Consider the following 18,211-nt stretch of genomic DNA (forward strand, 5'->3'; position numbering starts at 1 on the left):
GTCGTGAGCTACTGAACCCGAAGCAACTCGCGCATTTTTCTGAGAGACCCCCACGCCGATTTTCATTGACTTTAAGCCTAATTTCATCAGAGCCCATACTGTGGTTTGAACAATATACCCAAGACAGGCCTGACTTAAGAGTTCCCTAGAACACCAAAAGGAATGACTTTGGATTTGTGACGCTTCAAGATATTTCAATTAATAGGTCCAAAATTAATGTCCAAAATTAAGACCTTTCAATAATAGTTGTCATTGAAATAATCATTGTAATGCAGCTCAATTAACAAACATACATGGAAAGCGATCTTACCTTTAATGTGGAACTGATTTGTTCTTATGCTGCAAATAATCATTTGGAAAGGTGCTCAACGTTTTATTGCTTTTATTGTATGGCCTGTATTATCATTGTTGTGTCTGTGACTGCTGTTGTCTGTCTTCCCCCGCTGCCTGTACGTGTTCCGTGCCCCTTTTTCTTCCCTCTGTTTCCCTCGCTGTCTCCGTGCTCTCTCTGCCCGGTCTTTCCTTCTGTACCCCTCGCTGCCCTGTGTCTCGGCCCGGTTTTCCCTTCTGTTCCCCTCGCTGCCCCCGTGACTCTCTGCCCGTTCTGCCTTCTGTTCTTAGCTGCCCCTATATTTCTGTATTCTGTATTTTGCCTCTGTGCCATTCGTTTTTTGTGCCCGTCTGCCCTCTGTGCCACTCGTTTTTCCCTTGTTTTTGTGCCTCTTTTGCCTTCTGTTCCACTCGTTTTTCCCTCGTTTTTGTGCCTTTCTGCCCTCTGTTCCACTCGTTTTTTGTGCCTTTCTGCCCTCTGTTCCAGTCGTTTTTCCCTCGTTTTTTGTGCCTTTCTGCCCTCTGTGCCACTTGTTTTTCCCTCGTTTTTGGTGCCTTTCTGCCCTCAGTTCCACTCGTTTTCCCCTTGTTTTTTGTGCCCTTCTGCCCTCTGTTTCACTCGTTTTTTGTGCCATTCTGCCCTCTGTTCCACTCATTTTTTGTGCCTTTCTGCCCTCTGTTCCACTCGTTTTTCCCTCGTTTTTTGTGCCTTTCTGCCCTCTGTTCCACTCATTTTCCCCTTGTTTTTATGCCCTTCTGCCCTCTGTTTCACTCGCTTTTTGTGCCTTTCTACCCTCTGTTCCACTAGTTTTTTGTGCCTTTCTGCCCTCTGTTCCACTCATTTTCCCCTTGTTTTTATGCCCTTCTGCCCTCTGTTTCACTCGCTTTTTGTGCCTTTCTACCCTCTGTTCCATTAGTTTTTTGTGCCTTTCTGCCCTCTGTTCCACTCGTTTCTGCTTCGTTTTTTGTGCTCTTCTGCCCTCTGTTCCACTCGCTTTTTGTGCCCTTCTGCTCCACTCGTTTTTTGTGCCTTTCTGCCCTCTTTTCCACTGGCGCTCTCTGACGCCTTGTCAGCCATCCCTCCTACGGGATCCCTAATTCCACCATTGAGCTTACCTGCAGTGGAAGGCACGTCTCCTGGCGTTGGAAGGCACGTCTCCTGGCTGCTTCTGGCGGTGGAAGTCACGTCTCCTACTGCTCCGCACTGGCACCTGTCGCACAATGGCAGACAGTGTGATGCCAGCGCAATTTCAGTACACAATGAGGTCACAAGAGTTAGACTCTCATGGGGGCGTGGCTTGGACGCCGATCGGGATGGCGGCGTGAGCTTGCAGCTCCGCGCAAGGTCCTGCTATTTCTCCTGAAAACTACACCCTGGGGGATCCCTGATCGGCGAAATCCTTCTGTGAAGTATTGGGGAACCATCGGAGAGCAGCTGAGAGCTCTCAGCAGACCGAATATACCACCGAGACCCGAAAGAAGAAGTCGGAGGTGCTGTGAGAAGCAGGAGGAAAATGGCGGCGTAAAAAGACGGCGGTCTCTGTGCAAGGGTCGAGGCGGACTAGACTAGGACTGCAGTGTGATCCGCCTCCAGCGAGTCTGGTGCAGCTGGGGCGCACCAGAACGGGCCTGGGAGGTGGATTTGGGGGTGCAGAGGCCAGTGTTGGACTGGGGCACAGCCTGTACGATACCCGCTTATACCTCCCCCCTCCCCCCTATCTCGGCCCTGGTGACTGTGATGCAGGCGGCCCCGGTATTCCTGGTTATTGGAGTCGCCGGTAAGGCAGGGGTGCCTGCCCTACGATAGTTGTTGGTGCGCACAACTCCCGGGCAGAGGATAACGGGATCAGGAGGAAGGCCAGGGGCGGCCATATGACGACGCCCGAAGCACCTAAAATGGCGGCTGCAGGAGGGTCGGCCATTGCGGAGCAGGGCCGGGAGGACTCAACTGCGCTGTCCCGTGAGGCCCAAGCTTCTCCGTTGATGATGGAGCAGGAGCAGCGGCTGAATCAGCGACTAGATAATATCCTGGAGGCAATAACTTCGACTAAGGAGGCTTTGCAACAGGACATTGCGCAGGTCGCTACAGGGCTGGGTCTCCTGAGGGCGGATCATGCCAAGCTATCGGACAAAGTAAAGGACCATGAGCAACTGCTTCAAGACCTGAAACCGGCGGTGGTGACCGCGGAACATAAAATAATGGACATCCTCAGCCGCCTGGACACGTTAGAGAGACGAGCAGAGGATGCCGAAAGTCGTAATCGACGGAACAACGTACGAGTTGTAGGTCTGCCGGAGAAAATCGAAGGGGATGACGCAGTGGCCTATATGGAGAACTGGCTTGGGACGGTGGTGGCCCCGGAGGGCCTCTCATCCTTCTTCTCACTGGAACGGGCACATAGGGTGCCAGCTCGCCCACCGGCGCTCGGCCGCCCTCCTAGGCCGATGGTGGTGAAGCTCCTACACTATAAAGATCGGGACCTGTTAATCCAGAGGGCTCGAACAATGGGCCCATTTGAGGTGGAAAATAGCCGAGTTACGATATTCCCGGACTATACGCAAGAAGTTCAAAAGAGCAGAGCGTCCTTCCTGGCGGTAAAAAAGGAGCTGAGGGAGGAGGGCATTCAGTACTCATTGCTCTTCCCGGCTAAGCTGCGAGTAATCCTGGATGGGAACACTCAATTTTTCCAGACTCCTGATGAAGCGTGGTCATGGCTAGAGTTGTATCGCGCCGGCACAGACCGAACCGGTAAAAGTCAGCGGGAGAGGCCTAAACCGCTCCAGATCCGGAAATCTCAACGAATCCGTTCGCGCAACAAGCTTAAGAGAGCGGAACGGGAAGGTCAAATGGCTGCGGACAAGAGAGGGGCGCTGGCTGCAACGGCGAGCATCACGAGGTCGCAACAGGAGAGGGAACTGGTTGAATCGGACTCTGGTGAGGACGGAGGCAGGACTGGAGAAGAACTATCGGAGGCGGAGAGCTCGAAGGGCCCTGCGGTCACCCCACAGACATCCGATGGGATCTTTAATGAATGACTCATGTTTGGAACTTATGATACTGTGCTCTACGGAGAAATACTTAGCTAGTACTGGAAGGGCTGGCAGGTAGGGTGGTGCATAAGCAGTGTGGGATGGAAGACGCGGAGTGAGGGCTCCGCCTGCCCTGGGTCGGTGATAACTCACCCCCTTGGGGCCCTTAAGGCCTTCTGGGGTGGCGACCACAGATTAGACTGATGTGTGTTGAGTTCAAGGTTTGGAACAGGGCTGAAACTGGGTTATTAGGCTCTGTCCTGGGGAGTGGGGTTTGGGGAGTTTTTTCTACAATTATTTTGGGGGGGAGCAACTGCAGCGATGTGGGCAATGACAGGATGTACCTGAATTTGATCAGTAAGGATTACCATGGGGACGTTACCTAACTTGAAGTGCCTAACATGGAATGTCCGAGGACTGCGAACAATGATTAAACGCCACAAAGTGCATGCTTATCTGGTGAGGCGGGGTGTCCAGATTGCAATGTTACAGGAAACTCACTTAACTAAACAAGAATGTACTGCGCTACAGAAGAGGTGGCGAGGTCAGGTTTTTGGCACCACTTATTCAGCATTCGCTAGAGGAGTGCTGATATGGGTTCGAGCGGGCATACCGTTCCAGGTGGTGAATCAGCTGGTGGATCCTGAGGGTAGATATGTGGCGGTTGAGGGGAGGTTATATGGCCGGGATGTGGTTTTGTGCTGTGTATATGCCCCAAATGTTGACCAGGCTCACTTCTTTGATGGCCTGTCGTGCTCACTGGCCTCCTTCTTGGCAGGCCCTGTGATTCTAGGAGGGGACTTTAATTTGATCACTAATGTGGCACTGGATAGGTCGCACCCACCACTGGCTGATTCCCCGGTACGTAGACTAGCTGCACATAGGAAGGATTGGCAAGAGAGGTGGGGACTGCTGGATGTATGGCGGGAGCAACATCAGGTTAGTAGGGATTATTCCTTTTTTTCAGCCCTCCATGCTTTACACGTTAGGATCGATTTGGTCCTGTGCAGTGGTTCCCTGGCTGCCATGGTCACCCATACAGAATACCTGACCAGGACCATCTCGGATCACAATCCCTTGTTGGTATTCATACAGTGGCAACGTGCGAGATCCGCAGTCTCAACATGGCGGCTTCGGCCCGACACCTTGGAAGACTTGGTGTTTAGTGACGCGGCCCAACGAGGCATAGACCAATACTTTGAGGAAAACGAGGGTACAGCTCATACTAGGTCTACTGAATGGGACGCGATGAAAGTGGTGGTGAGAGGAGTGTGTATGGGTAGGTTCTCGAATGCACGAAAGTCAGTTTTGAATGCGGTTGCAAAAGCGGAAGAGGAGTTGAGGGATCTAGAACAGCGTAGACCGGACCGACCGGACTTACAAGCCCGGTTATTAGAAGCCAAAGAGGTAGTGGCGACTGAAACGGAACGGCTGAGAAGTTATGATTATAGGCAATATACCATTAAAGCGCATGCCGAGAGGGATAAAGAGGGCACGCTCCTTGCCATGATCGCTAATCCAGAAATCAGAGGCTGCCCAATCTTGAGCATAAAATCTGAATCAGGGGAGATGGTTTATTCGCAGACAGCGGTGATGGAGTGTTTTCGGCATATTATGCAAAGTTATATGAATGCCAACTGGGGGTGGAGGCCACAGAGATCAGTGATTACTTGGAATCGATGCAGCTGCCAGTGCTGGATGACGATGATGCGAAGGAATTAGGAGGGCCCATCACGCTCACCGAGATCAGGGCGGCCATTAAACACATGGCGAGGAACAAAACGCCTGGGGTAGATGGCCTGCCGATTGAATTTTACCAGAAATACGTGGATAGTTTGGCACCCAGATTACTGGTGGTGTACGAGGAGGCTAGAAGACTGGGGTACCTGCCCAGGTCGATGAGGGAGGCGCTGGTAGTACCATTGCTGAAACCCGGTAGAGAGGCATCGGATGTAAAGTCATATAGGCCTTTGTCCATGTTGACAGTAGACTATAAGATATTGAGCCGTATTCTAGCCACCAGGTTGGCTCCACATATGACTAGGTTGGTGCACAGGGACCAAGCAGGGTTCATCCCTACAAGGAACACAACGCTAAATATTTGTCGCCTAATTGGGATATTGGATGGCGCTGCGGACACAGAAGGTGACCCGGCAGTGTTGTCTGTGGATATTGAAAAAGCCTTTGATAGCCTGGAATGGGTCTACTTGGAAGAAGTACTGGCGAAGTTTGGTATTGGCGAGGGGTTTAGTAGATGGATGAAAGTGTTATATTCCTCGGCAACAGCGAGGGTGCGCCTGGGCACTCTGGTATCTTTGGATTATCCGGTCTGTAGAGGGACGAGACAGGGGTGTTCGCTATCCCCGTTGCTGTTTGCACTAGCAATGGAACCATTGGCGGAGCGAGCCAGATCAGGAGTCCTGTACCGGGGGATTGAACAAGGTGAGCAATCGCATTATATATCTCTATATGCGGACGACTTGTTGCTGTACCTGGCGGATGCAGAGCAGGCTCTGGAGGGAGCGATGGATATGTTATCCAAGTTTGGTCAGTTGTCGGGACTTATGGTGAATTGGACGAAAACTTGTATCTTTCCGCTTAGGGCGGACACACAGTCCCCCCCTCGTGATTTGGGTGTGATCTGGGAGCCATCTTGCTTCACTTATTTAGGAGTCCGCACCTACCATGAGGTCGCGAATCTGTTGGAGGGTAATATAGGGCGTTGTATAAGAGCACTGAGAGGCTGTATATCCTTTTGGGCCTCCCTCCCTTTGTCAGTACTGGGTAGAGTGGCTCTATTGAAAATGGTGGCGCTCCCAAGGTTACTTTATTATTTCCGCACGCTGCCCGTTTGGATTCCTCAGAGGATCTTTAAGGACCTGCGGACGATGATGACGGACTTCCTCTGGGGGCACGGACGACGTAGAGTAGCTTTGAACACCTTGCTTAGACCCAAGCTTGAAGGGGGGATGGCAGTCCCCGATTTTGAATTGTACTATTTGGCTGCGCAGCTTCAGATTCTTACGCAGCACGTGGCTAGGGTGTTTAGAGGGCCGGAACACGAGCGAGGGAACGGTATACAACGTCACGTCCTGGCTTACATAATTATGCAGCAGAAACTAGAGTTGAGAGGCCTCACCAAGGAGGAAAAGACGCTCAGGTTGTGTTGGCATAGGAGTTTGAAGAGAGCAAAGACGACCCGACCTTATGCTCCGGAGATACCATTGGGAATGTTGACCGCGCTGCCGCATGGCGGTGATTGATCACCGCTGTTGGAATGGGAAGAGCTGGGATTACAGATGGTGGGAGATCTGTATGTAGATGGAACGTTGGTCCCCTTTCAGACGCTGCAGGAACAGTTTGGGCTGCCGGAAGAGAGCTTCCTCTTGCATGCGGCTGTGGTGGCGGCAGTGCAGAAACACTGGAAAGGAGGGCTCCTTGAGCCGGAAACGACCATGGCCTGCCAGTATGTCGTGATGGCCGCAGGTACATTTAAAGCGGTGACCTGCCTCCATAATAGGATGCTGCATGAGGGGTTGGATCCGCTCCTAGGCCTGAAATCGAAATGGGAGGTTAGTATAGGTAGGCCCATCCCAGACACGGTGTGGGGACATGTCCTGAAGCGAACATGGAAAGGGACAAGGAATGCACGCTTTCAACAGGTACACTTTTACGTCCTGCATAGGGCCTACCTGACCCCGGAGAAGATCAAACGGTATTTTCGGGTGCAGGAGGCGCGATGCCCGAGGTCCCTGGCATTAGAGGTTGACATAGATCACTTGTTGTGGGGCTGTCCAAAGCTGGAGACATATTGGCTGGAGGTTGGGGAACTCCTGAATGCGGTGACTGATCGGGAGGTGGATTTTGACATGGCGGCGTGTCTGTTGCTCTGGTTCCCACACACGAAGAACACTAAGGTGACGAGTAAATTCATTGATCTGGGGCTCATACTGGCGCAGAGAGAAATTACTTGGCACTGGAAGTCCAAGGAGGGACCGTCAGTGAGGAGATGGGTGAATGAACTGCTGAGATGGTCTGAATGTGAGAGTGTGCTCCGAATGAGACAGGCGGTCAAGATTGATAATGAAAAGAGCTTAGAAATGGCAAGGGCGTCGGAGATGATAGTCCAGGCGTTGCGTGATTCCATGGTGGAGGACGAAGAATAAGCTATTTGTGTATCCGGGCTCCATGAGGCTTAAGAGTGTAACGGCATCACTCGATTTGTAGCGAGCCCCATTGCAGTGTTAGGAATAAGGCCCATATCGTCAGAGGTTGCAGGGGGGGGAGGAGAGGGGGTTGTTTGGGGGTAGTGTTAGGCACCGAGGCCCAGGTCAAAAGGCACAGCAGTTACTCCCGGGGTTGGACATGTCCCTAGCGTGACAGGAGGGCCCAGACACGCAGCGAGGGTGGTATAGGGACACATTAGACCAACACGATAGGTGTCCATCATTAGATGGGTTTGGGTCCTGGATTACGAGTAACAGTCGCCTAACTGGAATGCTAGTGAATGCTGGCTGGTGTGGGGGGGGGTTAGGAGTTTAGGGGGGTAAAATGCAGATACATAAAGATGTTATTGACCAGTTATCCCTATGGGATGCTCACTGTGATGTTCTTGCTGGAAGTGTGGATTAATACGCCGCCCGGCCTCCGGGATGCGGGCTAAATGGCTGTGTACGATTTACTGTTTATTTTATTCATGCATGGGGACACCATGAGTGTGCTGGTTGATCTATTATATGCAATGGTTTCTAATTCTGCAATAAAAACAAATTAAAAAAAAAAAAAAAAAAAGAGTTAGACTCTCATGAGATGAGTCTACAGCTCCAGGAGAGGAGCGTCATCCTCTTCGCCCGCCCCCACTCCAGCTTAGCTCCAATCCGAGCAGCTTGTTTGGGTGAGGGCGAGCAAATGGAGCCCGAAAGGCTAATAGCCCAAAATAACACCAAATACTACTGAAGGGCTACACAAGCTACTCCCGGGGTCTCCGCGAGCTACCGGTAGCTCGCGATCGACCGGTTGGAGACCCCGCCTGTCGACAGATCTACAGATGCTTGGCAATATTCTAAACATGTCTGTAGACAGATCTGTGGCTGCTTGGCAACAGACTACCCATGTCTGTAGTCAGATCTACAGATGCTTGGCAATATTCTAACCGTGTCTGTATACAGTTCTGTGGATGCTTGGCAACATTCTACCCGTGTCTGTAGACAGATCTGTGGATGCTTGGCAATAATCTACCTGCGTCTGTAGACAGATCTGTGGATGCTTGCCAGTATTCTACCCGTAGACAGATCTACGGATGTTTGGCAATTTTCTAAACATGTCTGTGGACAGATCTGTGGCAGCTTGGCAACAGTCTACCCATGTCTGTAGACAGATCTACAGATGCTTGGCAATATTCTAACCGTGTCTGTAGACAGTTCTGTGGATGCTTGGCAACATTCTAACCGTGTCTGTAGACAGATCTGTGGATGCTTGGCAATAATCTATCTGTGTCTGTAGACAGATCTGTGGATGCTTGCCAGTATTCTACCCGTAGACAGATCTACGGATGTTTGGCAATATTCCAAACATGTCAGTTGACAAATCTGTGGATGCTTGGCAACATTCTACCCATGTCTGTAGACAGATCTACGGATGCTTGGCAATATTCTACCCATTTCTGGAAACAGATCTGTGGATGCCTGGCAACATTCTACCCATGTCTGTAGACAGATCTACGAATGCTTGGCAATAATCTACCCATGGCTGTAGACAGATCTACGGATGCTTGGCAGTATTCTAACCATGCTTTCAATAAGGAGCCATAGAGAAAATAATGTCCCAGATCACCCTCCAATCAACATCTATTCATACAACAAAGATCTGGCATTTGCAGACACTTTTTCAATTATTTATTTTCTGTAGGATTAAAGTGAGGAAGATATTCTGATCTATTCCCACAGCCAGCTATTCTATAGCACAATATGGCCAAATCCTACATGCCCACTAGTTTTAAAACAGTTATAGAGACAGAAAAGAAAAATAAATGGCCAGTCAGTTCACTCATAACATCACATACCCCCTCTGTTTTAAGTGTATGTGTGCTGAAAAAATGTGTGGAGAAAAGAGAAAGTATCTCACGTGCGCGCCACCAAAGGAGCTACTGGTAGGTTCTCACCAGTTGCCCCACGTTTATATCATCATCGATAACTTTCGTAAAGGAAAATAAATGTAGTGTGTCCAGTGAAGGAAAGAAGTGAAAAAGAAATAATAAAGACCCCATGAAAACAATGAGACTCAAGAAGTCTCTGTTAAAATTGGGCTAGACCCAAACAAACTTGTCACTTTTATTCCGAACTGTGAGTTTGCGCAAGGTTAAAAACACAGCATGTTGTAGACCACTTCAAGGACAGCCAACTTGTTTCATTGCCAATTATACATTAGCAGCAATTTCGTCAGGGCAACCGAGGTCAACAATCACCTCCCTGGACATCTAACATCAAAAAGAGCGACTAGTGGGAGCTATTGCCCCACATACCAACTCCCACTGCGTCATAGGGATGTGTATCATATAAAATTTCTGTCCCTTCAAATAGCACTGTCGTTGCTTACAATTTTGTCGCTCCCCAGGGACTTCAAGCAGTAAATCAACCTGGCACCGTTTATGATCTTTTACTGGTTGGGTGCAGATGTCAAGTCAAGTGTGATACGATTCCAATTTGTCCCTACAGAGTCTTCAACAACAGGAGGAAAGTTTGGTATCCCTCAGCCAGCCGCCTCTTAGGTAAGCAATATGTGCAAACAGAACTTCGTGAATTTTGTGTGAATCCCTTGAGACTGTCAGTCCAATAATGCTGGAGCCCTAGTACTGTTTCCAATAGAAAATGTTCTTGTTTTGATTATCTTAATCTTCCCAGGTTTTCTTGAAAAGAGCCATATTTGCTGGAATCTTTAGCCAAGTTTCTAAATTGATTGTTACAGGTTGCTTAAACAATTCAGCTCTCCTCAATTGGTTTATACCACTGATTAAATTGTTTGTCCAGTGACCTGTCTGACCCATGAAGTTACCAGAAATTTCTGCCCATAATGAGTCTGTCCCAGCCTATGGCAGCAGTAGATAAATTGCATATGCAAAGTAGGCGCAATGCTAACCAGATCTAGCTCAAGTTGGGTTGGGGCTCACTCGCTGTCCTATCCGCAGATAATATTAAGAATCCACCTTAACAGTACATGCCACATGTTCCACTATGATGTTGTGTTTATTGATGGTCACCATCAGGCCACTGCCATTATTTTATTCAAAAATGTTCCAACAAGGGTTGCGTCCAGGATGACTAACACATCTGCACACTGGAGCAACAGGATGTGCTGGTCTCCCATGTCGACAAGAACATTTCTAATTCTCTGCAGAAGCATTCCTACGTCAGCTGTACATACCTTAAATATGAGTGGGACCAGAACACAACACTGTTTAAGGATGCGATTATGTGGTATTCTTTTAGAAAATAGAGCTGATGACTGACACAGGAAGGGACTGTTGGAAGGTACTACTCAGCACACGGCTCCAAAAACACAGCCCATGATACAGCCTGTAAGAAACAGGAGTATTAGTTGAGGGTGGTAAGTACCCACTCAAGTAATAATCATTATCTTTGTCCGGGTGAAGCAAAAAAGTCCCCAAATATACCTAAGCACAACCGCATGATAGCTCTGGCAGAGAGCAGACAGGCTAAACTTAGAGCAAAATGTAAAGTATTTATGCAGCATCAAAACAGTAATAAAGTTGAAAGGCAAGACAATAAAAATCCGAAACTGAATTAGAAAAATAGTTAGGTTCTAACTTTTTGCTATTTTTGGTGAAATCTCTTCAGCTCTTTTTTCTGTAGCTGTTTTAAAATGTTCATATGGGAATGATTAACTGAAATAAATGTTTTGGGCCCCCCGGGTCCTTGCTTAACGGATCACCCCCAAACTTTCCATTGACGTTTAGAGGTGATGACCTTTTTTGAAACAAAAGTTATACTCTTTGTATGGAAACTCTGACCTAACTATGGCTACATAATTACGACGGTTATTGTGATATATATACCAAGATCCCGTTGGCTCGAAACACGTCTGTTTTTTTGCCCAATAAACAAACCTTGAACGTACCTGGCTGGTGTGGCTTGTCGTCCCTTCGGTGAGCGAGTGGATTAAGTGGATATATATATATATATATATATATATATATATATATATATATATATATATATATATATATTGTAGCAATCTAGTTTACGCACGTCACGTTGACGTGACGTGCGGCGGCCATGTTGGCGCCGGGTGCGCGCGCATTGATTAGCGCGCCGAGTATTGCACGGAGCAGAGCGCCGGCCGGCGCTCCTCGGAATAATTAATCTTGTACTTAGTTAAACAAGAGTTCTACTACACCCACCTGCTGTATGTCCTTATTGTACAACTTTACAGTGGTGACGAGGTCGGGAGGCACAACCAGACGACCACGAAGAGAGTAAAAGGAAAGTCAGACTCCACGTGGCAGCCACAAGGAACAGAAGGACCCAGACACGGTCACCTGGCCCACCCAGACACAGGCAAGGTCTACCTGGCGCAGCCCAGCCGATTAGACGACGCATCAAGACACGGCAGGACATACCCGAGGTACAGTGAACCCGAGGAGCGTGTCAGTGCCACAGGCAATCACAGTAGCGGCGAATAGGCCAGAGAGGCAGCGCAATCACCCCACAGTCAAGTTGACACATGCACTACGTTCCTGTGAATCCACGCCAGGGGGGTGTAGCGCTGGCTACCAAAGAGGAGGAGGTGGGGACCAGCACCAAGAGTCCCCAGGGAGATACGCACACAGGGATCAAGGACAGCACCCCAGGCAGCCCCACGGGCAAAGGCACCGACATAACAGTCACCAGGGAAGTGAAGATGAGTACACCGGCGGGGTATGCGATAGCACCTGTGCAATTCCTGCCGAAACCCGGAGAACCACTGATGAAGTGGGAGGACTGGAAAGAATACATAGACAATTTCATAGGGGTCCTGGAGGATGAAAATGAAGAAAAGTTCACCCCTCAAAGAAAGAAACGTAACCTGTTGCTGAATCTAGGTCCAGAGGGACTCAGAATCTACAAGAGTCTGGTACCGAAAAAAAGAGAAGACACCGACGACGATGTGTATGCACCCGCAGTGGAAGACCTAGATGAACGTTATCGTCCCACCATCTGCGTTTCAGTGGACAGATATAATTTCCAGCAAAGGAAACAAAAGGCGGGAGAAGCCATTGAAGAATATGTAGCGGCCCTGAGGAAACTGGCGGCCACGTGCAAATACGCACTGTGGGAAGACGAGTTCATCAAAGATCAGATTGTCATGCACACCACGAGCGCAAATGTACAAGACAAGCTGTGGGCGAGCGGCGACACTACACTCAAAGATGTGTTGGTCATTGTAAAGAGAGCGGAACTCGCACGGAGGTGCGCAAATGCAACCAAGAAGGAAGTGGCCACCCCAACCATGGTGAACAGAATACAAGAAGAGGAACACCGCAAAGACCAGAGAAGCAAGCCACCAGGGACCAAAAGAACCAACAGATGGCAAGGGAAGCAGGCGAACAATGAGAGCAAGAAAACGTGCTACAGGTGCGGAAGTTGGTCCCATGAAGCACACAATAGAAGATGTCCGGCATTCCGGGCCAAATGCCTGCACTGCGGCATCGTAGGCCACTACGATAAGGTGTGTCGGAAGAAACAGCAAAAGGGAATGGTGAAATATGTCGACCAAGGTGAAGAAGACCTCGAGGAAGTCACAGAAGAAGAAGTGGTCACCGTCTTATGCATATACGACCAAGTACTGAGCGTGGATGGGAAGAGATCAACCAAACCCGTCCTGGACATGTCCATGGGCGGCATCACCATCACAGTAGTGGCAGACACCGGATCTCCATTTACCATTGTACAACGGGCAGTATGGGAAGCAGAGTTCCAACCCAAGTTGGGCCCAGAATTGGAGAAATTAGACATTCGGCCGGTCACCTACAACGGTGATCGCATTCCCATGTTAGGATTCCGACGCCTGTTGTTTGAGTTTAGAGGCCGATCAGCGTGGTGCAAACTATACGTTGCGGAAAAAGGACCCTCCGTCCTAGGATGGCTAGACCAGGGCGACCTGGGAATAAAACTAGACCCAGGAGGGAAGGAACAAATTCTACTTACAGAACAGGAGGAATGGCCGGACATGAACAAATGGAAGGAGAACTACCCGAAGGTGTTCGGAGGCACAGTGGGGAGAATGGAGAAATTCCAACACAAGATCGTGCTCAAGGAAGGAGCCATCCCAGTAGCTCACAAAGTGAGAAACGTACCAATTGCAGTGAGAGAAGCAGTCCAGACGGAACTCCAAGAACTGGAGAAGAAGGGCATAATAGAACCAATCACATGCGCTGAATGGCTGGCGCCCTTAGTAGTCGTAATGAAGCCCAATGGGAAGGTCAGGCTCTGTGTGGACCTGAGAGAACTGAATAAAAACATTGTAGTGGAGAAATTTCCCCTTCCCAGAATCGAGGAGATGTTGGCCAAGACCAGAGGAGTAAGGTGGTACTCCACCATTGACTTGACATCGGCCTACCACCAAATAGCACTGCATCCGGACAGCAAAAGCCTAACATCCTTCATCACCCCGTTCGGGTGTTACCGGTTCTGTCGCATGCCGTTCGGGCTAGCCTCGGCGGCTGCAGTCTTTCAGAAAATGATGCACCAACTATTCAGAGACTGCGAGGGTGTCCAATACTTCCAGGATGACATCCTGGTGATGGGGCGTGATAGGATAGATCATGATCGGAAGTTAGGAAAGGTGCTAAAAACACTGGAAGTCAAAGGCCTCACAGCAGAATGGTCAAAGTGCCGGTTGGGCCTGCAATCAGTGACGTACCTAGGCCATGAAATCGGACAACAAGGGGTCACACCAAAGGCAGAAAACGTAAAGGCCATCGCCGAAGCACCACCCCCCAAGAACAAGGAAGAAGTCAGGTCGTTCTTGGAAATGGCGGAGTACTATAGTAAATTCGTGGTACACTTTGCCTCAAAGACCTACAACATGAGGTTGCTGACCAGGGAGAGCACGGCGTTTCAGTGGACACCGGAAGCTCAAGCAGAGTTCGAAACCATCAAAAAGGATGTCACGGGAGCCATACCGCTCAAAGGTTACGACCCACAGGGCACCACCGTGCTCACGACCTACGCCAGCGACACAGGTCTGGGCGCTGTGCTCATGCAAGACCGAGGAAGAGGGGACATGGAGACAATCAGCTTTGCATCCAGGGCATTGACGGATACTGAAAGCAAATACAGCATGATCGAGAAGGAGATGCTAGCGGTGGTGTGGGCCATGACAAGGTTCCGGCAATTCCTGTGGGGTACCCGATTCCTGCTCAAGACAGACCACAAGCCGTTGGTAAAAGTATTGACATTGAGCGGGCATGCCAGTGCCACCCCCAGGATATCCAAAATGTCCTTAAAGTTACTTGAGTTCAGGTACGACGTGGAATACATCCCGGGAAACCGGAACCGAGTAGCGGACTACCTGAGCAGAGCAGCTGCCATGGATCCCGGAGAGGAAGACCCTGCGGACAAAGGGGAGATGATGGCCCTCATAGAGGACCAGGAGAAGCTAATCAGCCAACAAGAATGGGCCGAAGCATACGAGGAGGATACCGACATCAAGGAAGTGAAAACGCACATCCTGCAAGGATGGCCAGACAAGAGAAATGTGAAAACGAGCCTTAGGCCCTATTACGAAGTTAAGGAGGAACTGTCAGTAGGAGACAAGGGGGTATTTATCTGTAGAGGAGACAAGGTGATCCCCCCAAGGAACCTCACCAACAAGCTATTGGACTTGCTACATGAAGGCCATTTGGGCATAGGAAAACTCAAGGCCAGATCGAAACAAAATTACTGGTGGCCAGGAATGGACATAAGAGCGGAGAGGCATGTCAGGGAGTGTCCCCAATGCCAAGGAGCTGACAAAACTTTGAAACCACTACGTCCAGCTCTTGGGAAGTTCGATGCTCCCTCCAATCCGTGGGAAGAGCTGTCCATAGACATTTTAGGACCTGTGCTAGACGACCAGGGCACGCAGAAGTATGTGTGCGTCCTCATAGACCGATACTCCAAATGGCCAGAGCTGAAAGTGGGCGAGTCCATGGACACTGAGAATATCCGGAAGTTCCTGTCTGAAACCTTCACAAGAGAAGGAATGCCCAAATCCATTTTAAGCGACAATGGGCCACAGTTCACGTCGGAGAGATGGAACCAATTCATGTTAAGAAACGGCATCACCATCAAACACACGGCAATTTACCATCCAGCGGGAAATGGCCTTGTAGAACGATTTAATAGGGTAGTGATGGGAGCCATACAAGCCGCCATATCCAGCAACAAAGACTGGGAAAAAGCGCTAGAGAACATGGCATGGGCCTACAGAATAACCCCCACAGGCACGGGGTACAGCCCGTTTCAAATATTGAGAGGACGTGAACCCTTCACGCACGACAATAGGATCTGGAAGGAAAAGGTGGTTACCAGTGAGTGGTCCCCTGCAGTGGTACGGGCCAACCTGGAAAGAGCACAAACAATCTACACCAACCACTACAACAAACGGAGGAATGTGAAAGAGACTAGCCTGGAAAAGGGAGAGTGGGTGAGAGTAAAGATAGCCACTCTACAAAAGAAAGGAGACAGCAAGTATAGCAAGCCCCTGCAAGTCAAGGAAGTGTTCGATCGAGCGGCCCTGCTGAGCGACGGCAACGTGTGGTCACAGGACCGCATGGCTCGGTGCAACAAGGTATTGAGATGGGGACGAATTGGAACGGAAGGTGAAGACATGGATGAGTTGAATGTGGAAAGTAGGCAAAGTGGAAGTGAGCAAGGTGATGGAGCAAGTGCAGCGAAGGCGCGAGAAAGTGAAGAAGGGAGCGAGACTCAAGGAGCTGAGATGGACCTGTCAGGAGAAAATATGAACAGTGAGGGAGCGGTGAGTGAAGAAATGGAAGGTACTGGAACGCAGTATCAAGGGACTCAAGAGAACACCGGTAGGGTTACCAGGAGCGGAAGGCAAGTGGTAAGGCCCTCCAGATTTCGAGACTTCGAACTAGACAACGATGTGTAAGTGACTGCTTAAGACTTTGGTAAAAGGGGGAGATATGTAGCGTTCTAGTTTACGCACGTCACGTTGACGTGACGTGCGGCGGCCATGTTGGCGCCGGGTGCGCGCGCATTGATTAGCGCGCCAAGTATTGCACGGAGCAGAGCGCCGGCCGGCGCTCCTCGGAATAATTAATCTTGTACTTAATTAAACAAGAGTTCTACTACACCCACCTGCTGTATGTCCTTATTGTACAACTTTACAAATATCTCCTTACTTTACCGCTCTGATGAGACTCATGGCCCCGTGGAGGGTGATGCATGCGCCGGGAGAGCACCCGGTAAAGCAAATCCACAAATGTCCGTTTTAGGCAAATGAAATGTACTCTCAGGCCTCAGTGATATCCATAAATCAGGAAAGTTTATTCCTCGCTACGCGTTTCGGCGGTAAAGCCTTGTTCACACAAAGGAAAAAGCAAACTGTGTCACCATTATGTACAAACAGCTACGTAGCGTTTAGCAATAGACAAAGAAAGAGGACTCTGCTCAACACGAACTAACCCAAGGTGGGTAATGTGGTGGCCATGATGGAACAGGTTCAAACAAATATCATTGTGCATGTCAGTAATCAAAACAGTTATCATCTTGTAACTCAAATGTCAATGTGTACAAAAATTATTAATACACAAACTATGTAATCATGAACGCAAATACATGGACATAATTCATCAATATGAACACCCCTGTTGATGGCCATGGCCGAATGCTCTAAAAAGCAGCTCCTCATGGTTTAAAGTTGAACCGCTATTACCCACTTGTACTCCATATTGTGACAAACGTGCTAAGGGAATAACCTTGTGCCCCTTGACCTGTCGCTAGTCCCCCAGTGCCTATATATAGATCCAGACTGCAGTACTGAATTGACTGCTGTATGCTCAGTGCCCCTTTAGTACAGGTGGTGGATCTCAGCCTCCCTACCGATACACGCAGGCATAATCATACTAAATATATTAATATTGCCTTGGTTGAAAGGTCAAAGTATGGAATACTAAACAAGTATGTTGGGTAAAATAATAATCCCAGTGGATATAGATCATTATGACCAGGGATGTAACAGTGGCACAATGCGTATGCGTGATGACAAGCAGTTACTACCATGTGAGAGGTTCAAGTCAAAAACAACTGTACAATACTGGGCCAGTGCCCGTGAACTCAGTGACACTGTGAAACGGGGACTCGAACACAATCAGAAGTGAAATCATCACGAAATAAGGTGACCAATCTGTGACTTAACGTGATACCGACTCGTGAAGTATCTTCGGAAAAAAGGATGGGGACCTGTGAATGTGCCACTATCACCGTAGTGTGGGCCCCTGCCTTTCCTCCTGTAGTGAAGAGAAAAAAGAGGAAAGAAGAAAGAGAATTAACAAAATTGTGAAAAATCCATTAAAATCAACATCTGTTGAACACGAATTTCATACATACACATCATGTAAACTTTCTTCAACTATGGAGGAAAAACTAAAAGTTAAAGTGAGTCACATTTCATACAAATGTATTTGTAACTCTTCATCAGGTTGAGCCCACCCGGGGATTTGGTTTGGAGGTCAATGATATATTTAGACTCACGTTGTCTCAATTTTAACACTCTATTACCTCCCCTTGGGTTACGCGGGACATGTTCCATTGCGAAATATCTCAAATCAGCTTTGTTAGAGAAATGG

General features: G+C 49.0%; 1 protein-coding gene across 3 annotated transcripts in view; it reads left to right on the forward strand.

Annotated features, from left to right (window-relative positions):
• The window catches only part of LOC147725634 (uncharacterized), a 387,879-nt gene that overhangs the window by 25,934 nt on the left and 343,734 nt on the right, over positions 1 to 18,211 (forward strand). The window contains exon 2 of one of the 3 annotated variants that reach the window (XM_086964330.1): positions 10,074 to 10,126. The exons of 1 other annotated variant lie outside the window; for it this stretch is intronic. The gene's annotated coding sequence lies outside the window, so the exon portion shown is untranslated. Of the gene's footprint in view, positions 1 to 9,972; positions 10,127 to 18,211 lie in introns of all 3 variants that reach the window. One more of the 3 variants, XM_086964331.1, reaches the window with a different exon arrangement.

Source organism: Lissotriton vulgaris, chromosome 3_2, assembly GCF_964263255.1.
Source record: "Lissotriton vulgaris chromosome 3_2, aLisVul1.2, whole genome shotgun sequence".
NCBI lineage: Eukaryota > Metazoa > Chordata > Amphibia > Caudata > Salamandridae > Lissotriton > Lissotriton vulgaris.